Source organism: Siphateles boraxobius, unplaced genomic scaffold (genome assembly GCF_051911475.1).
Source record: "Siphateles boraxobius isolate OS27281-9 unplaced genomic scaffold, OSU_SipBor_1 6, whole genome shotgun sequence".
NCBI lineage: Eukaryota > Metazoa > Chordata > Actinopteri > Cypriniformes > Leuciscidae > Siphateles > Siphateles boraxobius.
In genome coordinates, this window is record NW_027509186.1 from 18,462,597 (window position 1) to 18,476,239 (window position 13,643).

The 13,643-nt window shown below is 38.5% G+C and overlaps 1 protein-coding gene across 1 annotated transcript in view; it reads left to right on the forward strand.

The window, feature by feature from the left end:
* stard13b (StAR related lipid transfer domain containing 13b) overlaps positions 1–13,643 on the forward strand; it is an 86,146-nt gene that overhangs the window by 21,824 nt on the left and 50,679 nt on the right. The gene's annotated exons all lie outside the window — the stretch shown is intronic.

The window sequence follows — 13,643 nt, forward strand, 5'->3', positions numbered from 1 at the left end:
TCACACCTTAACTTTAAAGTAGCGTCTCGATTACTGCCTGTATGAATGTGCAACATGAGTGAAGCCTGTATTCTCTTACCAGTAACCACAGTGACCGTGACCAAAATAATATAAAAAATGGTGATGTTCATAAATCTGAGACTTCTTGTCACTTTTGTCTCACATAAAATAAGAGTCATCCGTCAAATCTTAATTACCGTGTTCATATTTCATTTGAGTCGTGCCGCTCGTGTGTAGAACACAAACTAACATGAGCAGCTCCAGTGGAAAACAGTGACTGGATCTAAAACCTTCAGATGACACACAGCTCATATCTCCGTCGCTGTAAGTTACTGAAACCACACATGAAAACCCACACCACACGGTAGACACATGTTTGAGCAGCGCAGAGTGGCTCTCTCGCACTGTATGACGTCACAAAAAATATTTGTCCAGTCCTGTTCCGTTTACAATGTGGGTTTTCCGAGAATGCGGATGGTGAAAAATGTACATGTGTTAGTTTGTTTATAGAATGAGGTTGTCAGTCCCATAAATAACTGAACTGTGTTTGATTGTAACCGTATTAAGGACTCTAATGCAGGACGGGCAACAGTATTCTGCAGCTGTGTAAACATGGCCTATGTCCTATATCTTTGCTCTAATCAGTAAAGAGACGTTCACTAATTAGACTGGCTAATTGTGAGGCTTTGTAATACTTTAACAGGGTGTATCTGGTTTTTAGTGAGAGGTTGTCTGAATTGCTCCTTAATGTAATTAAATGACTAAAGCATGCAATCGTGAGACAGCTCAATCATTCTAGTCCTCTGTTCTCGAATTGCGCCCTGAGCTTGTCCCCAGATTTGCCCAGAGTGTGACTAATTCAAGGATGAAACAAGATTCTTGTTGTGTTATCCTGGACTGGAATGGGCTTTCCTTTAATCTTGACTGATGTCACAGTTTGAAATCTCTGAAATTGAATCTCACATTTCTAATATATTCTAGGGACGTGTTTTGCTGTGTGAACTTGCGAACTGTATTTACAAGTTAATTAAGCTATATTATATAGTATATTAAAGTTGTTATGGACTTTGAATTTACAGGATAGGAAGAAGAGCTTGGAATGTTGAGGAGAAATATGGAAAATTTGATCAAGGACACGACGCAAGCCAGACTTGAACTTGTATCGCAGTGAGCATGTGGCCTACTGTGCTACGGCTCTGATAAAACAGAAGGAAGGAAAGAAAGAAATATGTAAATAAAGAAATATGGAAGGAAGGAAGGAAGAAAGGAAGGAAGGAAGGGAGAAAAGAAAAATGAAAGGAAGGGAGGAAGAGGAAGGAAGGAAAACAGAAGGAAAGAAGAAAGGGAGAAAAGAAGGAAGCAAGGAATACAGAGGGAATGAAGGAATACAGAAGGAAGGAAAAAAGGAATACGGAAGGAAAGGAATACAGAAGGAAAAAAGGAATATGGGAGGAAAGGATGGAAATAAGGAAGGATGGGAGAAAAGAAAAATGAAAGGAAGGTAGCAATTCAGAAAGAAGGAATACGGAAGGAAAGCCATACAGAAGGAAGGAATATAGAAAGAAAAGGAATACAGAAGGAACGAAGGACAGAAAGGAATACAGAAGGAAGGAAGGAATGATGGAAAGAAAGGAATATAAAAGAAAGAAAGAAAGAAAGAAAGACAAAGAAAAAAATGGAAAAAACTGAATAATGGAAAGAAATACGTAAAGAAGGAAGGAAAGAAAAAAGGTAAAATGACAGAAATTACAGAAGGTAAAATGAAAAACAGAAGGAAGGAAGAAAAGAAAGAATGGGAAATACAGAAAGAAGGAAAGTAAATCAAAACAAGAAGAACTCTTCGTGTTCTCTTGTGGTGCAGCTGTAGTGTGACAGACACAGACAGGTGCTCTTCTGTTACTGTGTGGAGAATGTGGGAGACTGAGTCCCTCATTTATTGCCCCATTTCTGTGAGACCCAGTTAAAGTTAGGAGGGCGTAGCAGAGCATTGTTACTGTTACGCTGAGAAGAACTGGTTGACTTGGCTTAAAGGTGCAATGTGTAAAAAATTTTAGTATCTATTAACAGAAGTGCAATATGACATCCATAACTATGTTTTCAGTGGTGTATAAAGAACTTACTTAATAAACCGTAATGTTTTTATTACCTTAGAATGAGACATTTATATCTACATAACCGCGGGAATCCCCTTCTATGAAGGTCGACATATTGTGACGTCATGTTTCTACCGTAGCCGACAACGAACAAACCTTTTGTCACTACCTTGAAAGAGAAGCAGCAGAAAGCTAGAAGCTAGCCATAAACACCGTGAGTAGTGACTTTTCCCTTGTCAGTGGTGTAAAGCTATAACGGGGTTGCCTTAGGTGGGGATCGAACCCGGGTCTGCTGTGCTCAAGTGCAAGGTGTCTTCCACTGAGCTATCTCCCCAACAGTTGAACCCAAAAGCAGAAGAGATATAAAAATATAATCTTTACTTGAAGAAAAAATACAAAGTACAAATAAACAAGGAAAGCAGAGCTTCCATTAAACAGAGAAACAAAATAGACACGAGGGTCAAAAAGGCTTAATAAAGAACAAACTTAACTTGAGAACTGAACACAAAGCACTGAGACACAGAGTACATAGTCTCAAGACTGAACACAAAGGCAGGGAACAAACAGACTTATAAAGGGCTAGACACAGGTGATGGGAATGAGGGTTAACGAGCAGATTGCTGAACAAGGTTAGGGACGTTGGCACCATCTGCAGGAGTGGAGAGAACAGGACCCAGAGTATAAGTGCCATCTGTAGGCCTGGAGTGAGCATGGTATAGAACATTGGTTCCCAACAGGGGGGTCGCGGCCCACAAGGGGGCCTCAGCGAGCTCTGTGGGGGGTCGCGTCATATTTTGAAAAGTTTGGAGCAATGAGCATTAAACAAAAGTCCTTAACTTTTTCCTGTTCAAAATTTATATATTGAGCGAGTTCATCATGAATCCATCAATCCGTGTTTTTGTCTTATCCTGAACCACTATGGTACACCTATAATAAGTGTTTACATTGGGACTATTTTAAACTGGTTCGGATCGCTGCCGCTGCGGAGTAGCCCAGAACCTGCGTGACTCGTCATAGACGTACACAGAGAGAAGTAGTTCCGGCTACAATGTTCTTCCGAAAGACGCATTATTCCGTTAATAAACGCAAGTTTACTATCGCTCGCTAAAGCGCCAAAAACGTAAAAAATAAAGCCTCACATTGATAAAGCCTCACAAATAACGTGCAAGTATTGAGGCCCCAGACAGCAGTCATTTAGTAATAGCCTATATTCTTTCTTTTTTTACCTACACACCAGTGGGAATATTTTTGGTTTTGCATTTCAAATAGGGCCAATATGTAGGCTTCTCCTAGGCTTACGTTTTTAAATTACAAAGGGCCTACTGATGTTTTTGTTATTGTATTTTCAATATTATAGGCTATTATTTGTGCATAAACCTATCTGGTTATAGTAAACATACCATTTGTTTGAAAACAACATATTTTGTCATCCTTGCTGCAAGCTTACAAGAGCGATAATATCATTAAATGTTAAGGGGGCCCTAAAATATTTTATTGGGAAAAAGGGGGTCTCAGACAAAAAAAGGTTGGGAACCACTGGTATAGAAGACTCAAGGAGAGCACCCCCTGCTGGTCAGGAAGGGAACAGCAACCCAAAGATGAGATCTTTACAAAAATATGTAGTTGGATTGTTTCATGTAACTTAGTTCTTCTCCCTCGCTGTGTTATGGCTTTGCTATGTGGGGATAAATGTGCTGCACGTTCGTGAGACAGCTGATTAGTACTCTAGTCATTGACCGTAAAACAGTAACGTTACAGGAATCACCAACCCGTCGATCTTGGAAGCATTTTAAGTCGATCGCGAAGAGTTTTCAAAATCAGAGAAAAAAGCCTATTGTGTGTAGTAAATGGTGTCTAGGCGCGCGTGCTGTACAATCATGCCATTCTGCCGCGTGCACCTTTGGGCTCATGCGGACGCGTCGAGTTTAAACGAGGCTTTACGCTTTAACCAGCTCAGCCACAGTAACAGCTCATATTAGCCAGCTTTTACTTTCCTGTTAGAAACAATATATAGTTGCATAGTTTCATGTGGTTCGTCTCCCTCGCTATATTATGGGATTGCTATGTGGAGGGAAATGTGCTGGTTACGTTTGTGAGACAATCAGCTGATTACTATTATTATATTACGTATTAAGATCGTTGATCCTCACCTGACTATGGCTTTGTAAACTTTATCCATGATGTGGTTTATAATGGACTGTGGTACAGAAACAGTGACAATGTAACACACTCTTGGCTTACTCTGGCTATTCTCTGCTGTCTCAGACGACGATATGTTTGTCCAGTTTCAGGCACTGTAGCTTCTTCGAAAGGGAGGGGTGAGCAGTGGGCTGAGCCCTCAGTGCAACTCGCAGCCGAACCGCTAGATGTCGCTAAAAATCACACACTGCACCTTTAATGTGGCATTTTAATTTTAATTCATTACTTTTCCAAATCAGTTTCAGCTTTAGTTTAAATGGTCTGTCCACTCTGGATTCCACCGTCACTTTTATTTAGTCTAACAACTAGCCATGTGTCCTCGATTGGATAGCCATGCTAACAGTAATAACAATGATGATGCTATAAAAGAGAAGTGTAGAGTTAAGGGCACATGTGGTGTAGTATTTCCCCTCTGGTATTTTACTGCAGGGTGATGATGTCACCATGCTCCAGAGCCAGATAACGGACTCCACACTTCGTTACAGTGACAGTCTCCAGAAAGCACTGGAGCGTTTAATGACGACTTCTAAAATCAAAACATGTTATTTCATTCAGATCACTGTAAGGGCTGTTATTTAAAGCTCTGTGTTGTGTAATTGATTAGGGTTAAAGATTATGCTCTGGCGCAATAAGGAAAAAGTAGGTTTTAGTGGCTATAAAATTCTGTTCAGTAAATGTCTGCGACCTTTAAGAGGAAACCTAACCTGTCTTTTTTGCCATTTGATTCAGTTGATACCACATAAACCAAAATCACATTAAAGCAGGATAGTTCATGTTTTAGATTAGCCGGATAGATAATGAGAGACTTTGGGAGAAAGACAAAAAAAAAAAAAACATCAGAGGTTGCTAGGTCACTGTTTGGGTGTCCTGCTCACATGTGAGCCACCTGTTCCACTATTTTCAAGTTTATTAGCGGAAGCCAGAATGTTCTCAATATAGCATTTTTAAAAAAGGCCTTAGTCATTCCCATAGGCATTTACTTTACTATTATTTACTTTGCTATTTTTATTTTATTTTATTCCTACAGTTTTTATCTCAGAACAGAGAAACTCTGTTTCTGTATCATTTCTAAATGAGTGGAATTACATTAGTGCTATTTTAGTATCATTGATTTACTAATATATCCTGATATAGTTTTTGTTATTCTTTTGAATTTTGTTTTCACTTTATTTTGGTAAAGCAAATTTGGCCTTTGCAACTATATGAAATAAAATACATTTAAGTAGTTTTTTAAAAATTCAGTTAAAATGTATTTCAATTAACAGTTTTTTTTTATGGTTTTAGTTTTAGTTAACGATAATAACTCTGACTTGCACACATCGGATAATCAAATCATTAGAGATATTTTCTTAGAAATGTTCTTAGCAAAAACTGATTCACTCTCAGATTAAGGGATAATGTACATCCAGCCAGTTGTAATCGTAGAATAAACCCTGACAGGACAATCAGGACTTTATTCTGCGATAACAAACGGCGGGATGTACATTGTCCCGCTTATTACAGAGCTACTTGTAAATAATTCAAATTCAAAATATTTTTTAGCTCTTTAATCACAAAGCTTCTGCGGAGAGAGAGCAGTTGCTATAGCTCAGCAAATTCAAACTAGACGGACAGATACAGTACAGTCGTACCACATATTACACAGCATTTCACCACATAAATAATTATGGATAAGAGATATAGATGATACTGTTTTAAAATCGTACCTGTTTGTTATCGTCACAAAACGGCAGCAGCTGCGTTTATATGAAACAAGAGAGCGACTCTGTGATAGCCAGATGACATAATTAAATAACTGTACACAAAATATTGATTTGAGTTAGCTTTATTAGCTTACTAAATGCAAAACTTCCACGAGGAAAAAACATTCCTAGCAAGAGTATAGCACTGACTTCAGTTACCCCAGATGAGCCTGTGTTATCAGTTTTACCGGTTGCTATTGAGGGATAACATAGAGTTGGATGGCGCGATTGACCAATCAGAATCAAGTAAATCACCGAGCCTTGTTATAACATAAATTTGACCTTAAAACTGTTTTTTAATTTTTTTTTTGATCAAGCCAACATTTATGTTTTATTTTTACAAAAAAAAAATTTTTTACACACTTTCATTTTTACACTTACATCTGAAGGTGCACTGCAACAGTTTAAACAAAAAAAAAAATTCCGAATGAGTTTGGATCCTAGAATTTTAACGTCAAGGCCACATAACCAAGTTCCTGTCTATAATGGTCACTTTGACACACCCACCACGGGCCCCGCAGGGTCCTTTAAACAGAAGTAGCCCTGTGCCTCGTAAAAGGCCATTAGCTCTGATGCAGACCAGCGCCAGACCCCTGTGAAGAACTCAAGGACCCTGTTCACTATTTGGATTCCTTAACGATACATAAAATGCACATCCTCTCGTGCACCAGCCCCTCCCCCTCTGAAGGGTTCGATAGCTGTACTCAAAGAAACTGTTTTTATCTATGTCTAGACATGTCAGTTATTGATTGAGAGGCCTGTCTTATGACCAGATGTGAATTTATAATCCATATCTTATGCTATATGACTCCATGCAGGATCACCAGAGATGACATGACTTACACAGCAAAGTCATTTAAGAAATGCAACAGCCAGACTTATGGAAAATTACTCAGCCCCCCCCCCCCCCCCCCATCCCCCCCCCCGACCCGATTCATTTTTTTCAGATGTTTGTCTTTCCTCAGACATAAACAGAAAGTTTGACCTCTTCTACAAAATCACCACAATGCTTGAAATTATGTTGTACAAGAAAGGATACACTAATCCTTCAACTGTTTACTATGTAGGGGTTAAATCCTGGAAAAATTCCCATATGCACTTTATTTTTTGTAAGGAGACAGGATGGTGTTCATGTTTTTTTGTGTGTGATGAAACAGCTTTAACACTTTGGAATTAGACGTCCCTCATTTTGTTCCCTGTTCAGCGCTGTTTTAAGAGAATGCATGGTTTGTTATGGTAAACATCACCTTGTCATGATGGCAGAGTAAAAGGTGACCCAGAACTGTCAGCTAGAGGCCACTGGTGCTGAAGCCAGAACCTGGACGGACAGCTCTGAACACGGAGTTCCTTCTCTTAGCGAATGTCCTCTTAGTGAAAATCCAAAGCCATTCAGCCACTGAATGAAAACAAAGTGAGACTTAAGCTTTGAAACATTCTTTTTTTTTACTTTGGACACTCTGTTCTCACATCAGCTTTAGGAGGAAGCTTCCTTCCTTCCATCTGTTGTGCTATTATTCTATAATTCAGTTTGTATGTATTCTATCTATCTGTCTGCCTGTCCGTCTGTCTACCAGTCTGACTGTCGTTCCATCCATCCATCCATCCATCCATCCATCCATCCATCCACCCGTCCATCCGTCCATCCACCGATCCATCCACCCATCCACCCATCCATCCACCCATCCACCCATCCATCCATCCATCCATCCATCCATCCATCCATCCATCCATCCATCTATCCATACATCCACCCATCCATCCATCCATCCACCCATCCATCCATCATTCTATGTCTTTCCATCATTCTGTCTGTCTATCTTATCATTCTATTTATCACTCTGCCATTCAATCTACCTCTCTGTCTGTCTGTCCGTCTGTCCATCCCCCCACCCATCCATCCATCCATCCATATATCTTTCCATCCAATATATCGTTGACTGAATTTGTCTTCAGTTGATTAGATAAAACTGTAAAGCAATTTCATCTCTTCAGACAGAACAAAAAGCACTGCAATTATATTAAACTCAGTGCAAATCCGGGGCCATTGCAATAGAGTAAATAGAAAGACCCTGCACAAAAATGATCAATGCAACCATCACTATAAGGAAATTATCAAATGGCCTCTTTGGATATGATATATGCTATGGTTGTATACCTTATTGATTTTGCACTTCTGTTTTAGTTTTATCCCACATCAGTCACATTGTAATGATCAAATTCATTTCCAACTTCATTGGTAATATCGACCTCGCAGACTTAATGTAGCTAATGCAATTTGTATTGACCGGATATGCCCAGAAGACTACGTGCACATTAATCACCTGTAGAACTCCCTCTGTCCCATAATCCCATAAAACCTTCCTTTGACTTATCCTTTCCCTTTCTGTCTTTTCCTTTCTATTCTGTTCATTCACCTTGCATTTCCCTTTTCTTACTTTGGTTTTCTGTTCCTTTCCTTTAATTTGTATTTCCATTTCCCTCCTTTTCCTCTCGTTCTTTTTCCATTTCCTCTCCTTTTCTGCTTCATTTTATTTTTTTCCTTTCCTTTTTATTCTTTTCTCTTTTCCCCTTTCTTTTTTCCTTTTTCCTCTTCCTTTTTTCCCTTTCTGTTTTGCTTTCAACCACCCAATTCTTCTGCTGTGTTCTAAAACTGCCAGCAGTGGTTTATGTAAACCTTCTAAACTGCATATATGTGTTGAGGGTGAATCATATGAATCCTGGCTCTAGCCAGCTGCTCTCCTAGACTGGCTCTCTTTTTCTCATCCAGGGTGGCTTGACTCTTAGTAGCCAGTGAGGGTGGCCCCTAACAGCTGCGGTCACTCACTCTGCAGTCGTGTCTGGCTGGCCTGTCTCAGTCTGTCTCTAAGGAGCCCTTCATACTTGAGGCCTTTCAAGACAGAAACCTGGAGATCTGTGCCTGATTTACTGTGAGATGAAAGGGAATGATGTCCTTCAAGGAGACTTGTTGGTCAATGCTTTTATATCCAGGCTATATATTTAATATTTGCTAAGGGTGTATATTTTCACACACAGCTTCCACTGTTGGAACCTATTGTGCTTCAAATTAGGGTGGAACTGTAAAAACAACCCAGTGATAGACATTATTATTTTGACCTTGGTTTCCACCACATCTTTCAAAATACTAATGTTAAAAGAAAGGAGTAGCTGGCTACAATTGCACATAGAAGCAAACCTAATAAATACTGTTAGATCATTATTTTCACTGTACGATGGATGAGATACCTTTGATAATAATAGTTTTATAGATTGTTGTTTGAAATAGACTGCTATTTTTGATGGTGACACAAAGCAAAGTAATGTGGTTGTATGGCAGCCAGAATTTTTTTGATTCTGGACAGATTTAGATTTTTTTTTTCAGAATTTACAGCAGAATTCCTGGTGAAAAACTACATTACCCATGATGCTGTACAGAAAACGACACCAATCAGAGCAACAAAAAAAAGCAACATGTGGAACAATTGCTCTTTAGCTCAGCCCACTCCCATTAAGCACTGCGAAGGACGTAATTGAGTCGATCTCCCTACGCTCTCAAAATGCTGCAATATTTGTATATATGTATATATTAAACAGTGCAGAGCCTCAGGGTTCTCTGTCAGACCGCTGGCTCAGTATTGGCCGGCTCCTGTGTTAGCACCACACGCATGTGTCATGGTACTCACGTGAACAGCGTCAGAGACTGACACGGAAGAGAAGAAATTGTTGAATGAAGTAGTTCTTTTTGTTTCGTTTTTCGCAAAAAAGTATTCTAATCGCTTCATAACATTAAGGTTGAACCACTGTAGTCACATGGACTATTTTAACAATGTCTTTACAACCTTTCTAGACGTTGAAAGTGGTGATGACATTGCAGTCTATGGGGGGTCAGAAAGCTCTCGGATTCCATCAAAAATATCTTTATTTGTGTTCCCAAGATGAATAAAGGTCTTAAGGATTTGGAATGACATGAGGGTGAGTAATTAATGACAGCATTTTCATTTTTGGGGGAACTATCCCTTTAAAAAAAAGTTGAAATAATGCAAATAGATTAGGATAACACAAATAGACATAGAATAACAAATGCATAGACTATCAATTTACAGCCTCAGATAGTTACAGTAGGTCTGCTTACAGAAGGTCTGTCTTTAACAGTTAAGTTTTCGTTAAAAATAAATTTCCTTATGGAGAAAATGAAATACTATGAAAATAGTCTCAGTTGTGAACTTTTTTTTCTTCATTTGATTTAGTCTATTTAGTTATGTATCAAACACAATGTTATATTTCGTTGATCGAGATCTGGCAGCAACAGCACATTTTTCAGCCTGGGCGAGCCAAAGCTGCTGTGTATCCGCTTACCTGTAACCCTCCGTTACTGGCAGATTTGAAGAAAATGACAATCGTAATTTATAATGTTAATGTTATTTCGCGAGTCCACGAATGGCTTGGGTTTGCAGAGCATTTGCTGCGTATATGGACCGTACGCCCCCACAGTACATATGTGTATATATATATATATATATATATATATATATATATATAGCCTATATATATATGCAAATGTGTGTGTATATATATTTGCAATAACTTAAAATATATCGTTGTTACACATATAATGACATTTGTAGTAGTTTTATATTTCTCCATAGTTATAATTCGATTATGCTGTTCGCAATGCTTCAATGCTTGCTTGCGCACTGGCTAAACTAGCTTTTATAAAATAACTGGAACGCACACCAGACATTCTGAACTGGATGTTTATTTCGCCGTCTTGATCACCTGCTTAATCTCGCGAGAGTACAGGGATCTTGCCCGAGGGCTACGGTGTCCCTTTGGGTACATACCGTCAGGATGTTACACTTTCCTCCTGATCATGTCCCCCTCTCTCTCCCACTTCCTGTCTACTCTATACTTTCCTATTACAATAAAGGCAAAATCTGTAAAAAAAAGCGAGAGTTAGTTAGGATGGACTTTCTGTTCACATATGAGAGTATGCTATTATGTGATCTTTTTTAGCCTCCCTCTGCTCTTGCTTGGCCCAAATCAATGACATCATGAGTTAAATTTACAGGCAGGTCATCGTGTGGCCTGGCAGGCTGTACTGTAAATGAGAGCCGCTGCCATAAGGAGAGCATGACATATTCCACATGTGGAAAGAAAGAAAATGGCCTGTGGCTTCTTGTGGACTTCCATTGTTGGCACCGGTAGTTTGGAATTCTGTAATGCTGAATTGCTTTTTGGTCTCAATTAAATTTTATAAGTCCTGCAATTTTTTTTGTGTAAGGATTGATGGATTATCTGGTTTGCCATTGTGTTTAAAAAGCAATTTGCACAAGGTAACATTTTAATTCCTTACTGCATCATCGCAGGTTCTTGCGCTGAGGAATCTTTCTCAACAATTCGCCTATAATTTGATTAACTCATGCTTGCCAGAGTGTGATTTCTCCTCAATAGAGATGTCGTAGAGGGATTGAACGGCCACTAATTTGGATTAGGCCCCATTGTACAACACTTGTCACCTCTTCAGTCCCCATCAATTACATGCAGTGTTCTGCAAATCCCAGGATGAATAAATGTCCAAGAACAATCTAAGTAGCTGGAACATTTTCTTCTTTTTTTGAGCTTTGTTTTGTAACTTAAAATGAAGTGAAGTGATGTTAACTGTGTGTGTGTGTGTGTGTGTGTGTGTGTGTGTGTGTGTGTGTGTGTGTGTGTGGGAACTGAATTCTTGTCAGAATTCAAATCCACCTCGAATACAGTGAGGAATCTCCAAAACAGGATATATAGAGTAATTAGCTATAACAAAAGCAATACTTAAATGGAAGTAAAATGTGTGTTGATGTGCATATATGCACCATTGAAAAATTTGGTGAAAATATTTTTTATGTATTTTTAAACTCTTTTATGCTTACAAAGGCTGCATTTATTTGATCAGTATACAGTAAAAACAGTAATATTGTGAAATATTATTTTTTTTTAAATTATTATTTTAATATATTTTCAAATGTATTTTATTACTGTAATGGTAAAGCTGAATTTTCAGCATCATTACTCCGGTCTTCAGTGTCACATGATCCTTCAGAAATCATTCTAATATGATGATTTGCTGAATATTTATTATTTCTACTCAATAAATGTTGTTTTATTAACAAAGTTCGGGAGGAGCACGCTCAGATAATTAACACGAGTGGAGAGCACTCAGCAATCAATGATAAGAGGTGTATATATATTCAGCAGTCTCACCTCAATTCGTTGACAGTTTAGCAGCATCCCTCCACCACCCCGTCTCCACACTTCTAGTCCTAACCATTTACATACGGGGGGAGTACTCTGGGTTCGGGCCGAACTCCGAGATCGGAGCCCTCCCCCGGACAGCACGCCAAATATGCATTACACTTTACTCCCTCTAATTGTATGTAAGTGTGAACTCGTGAAAGAATGGAAACCGTGATTTACTGTAGTATCTATTTTCAGAATTCATAGATGAACTGAATGTTAGAAGATAGAAATATTTTGCAACATTGTTAGTCTTTACTTTCATTTTTAATCAATTGAATATGTCCTTGCTGATCAAAAGATCAGTTTCTTTAAAAAAATGGTACAAATACATGTTTGAGGACCATACACCATACATACATTATACATTATGTAATTTAGCAAAGAAATTTTCAAATTCAGATGTTTAATTCCAAACTCTTAAAATGTGACGACAATGTAAAAGTGACTAAAAAGTCATTGTGTTAGTACTTTTATAAATTGTTGGCCTTTGTGGTGTAGTAGTAATATATTGCAGTGTTTTACATTAAGGCTATTTTTGCTCAATAATCCAAACACTTCATGTTTGGCTCATGCAGGAAAGCCGCTGTGTCCTGCAGGATAGTGGGGCTTTCTTGTGGTTAAGTACTTATTAAACAATTTAGCCCTGCAATCAAAGAGGCAACAAACAGTAAAGAATCAACAGTTGTTCTACTCTTGATTTTGTGCCAAACATCTCGCCTGGATCGCCTTCTGTTTTCTATTTCTTATTAATTTATTGCGTTGTTAGTGAACAGCCTGATATTTTGAAGATTTGGCTGCCTGTTGTGCTTTGCTAGTCAGAAAAAAATGCCTTTTTTTTCTTTCTGACAGATTTGATAGATTCTATGTTTAAATCCAGTCTCATCTAAGTTTAAATCTAATCTAGAATTAATTTCCAATCTTGCTTTGCCAAAAGATACTTCTAGGCTGTATTTAGTCTGCTGCAAAGATGTAAGATGGTATGACTAGAACATTTTTTTCGCTTGTTTGTTGTTTTATCTTGTATCGGGTTGGGCTGGGCTCTACAGATGTCATTGGAGTGATGTGATCCTATAATCAAATGAAATGTTGACTGAAATCAGATAGTAATCGCTTATATAGCATTCAGCCAGTAGATGGTTTGAGTCAGTTCCATTAAAATGAAAATTTGAACATACAGAGGCACATACAGTGAGTTATAGTGGACGAATCACAGATTGTGTACATGCAAATTGGGTAAGAGGGCACTCTCTGCTCTCTGCTAATCTGCTCTCTGCTAATAAAACCCAGGTTGTGTGTGTGTGTGTGTGTGTGTGTGTGTGTGTGTGTGTGTGTGTGT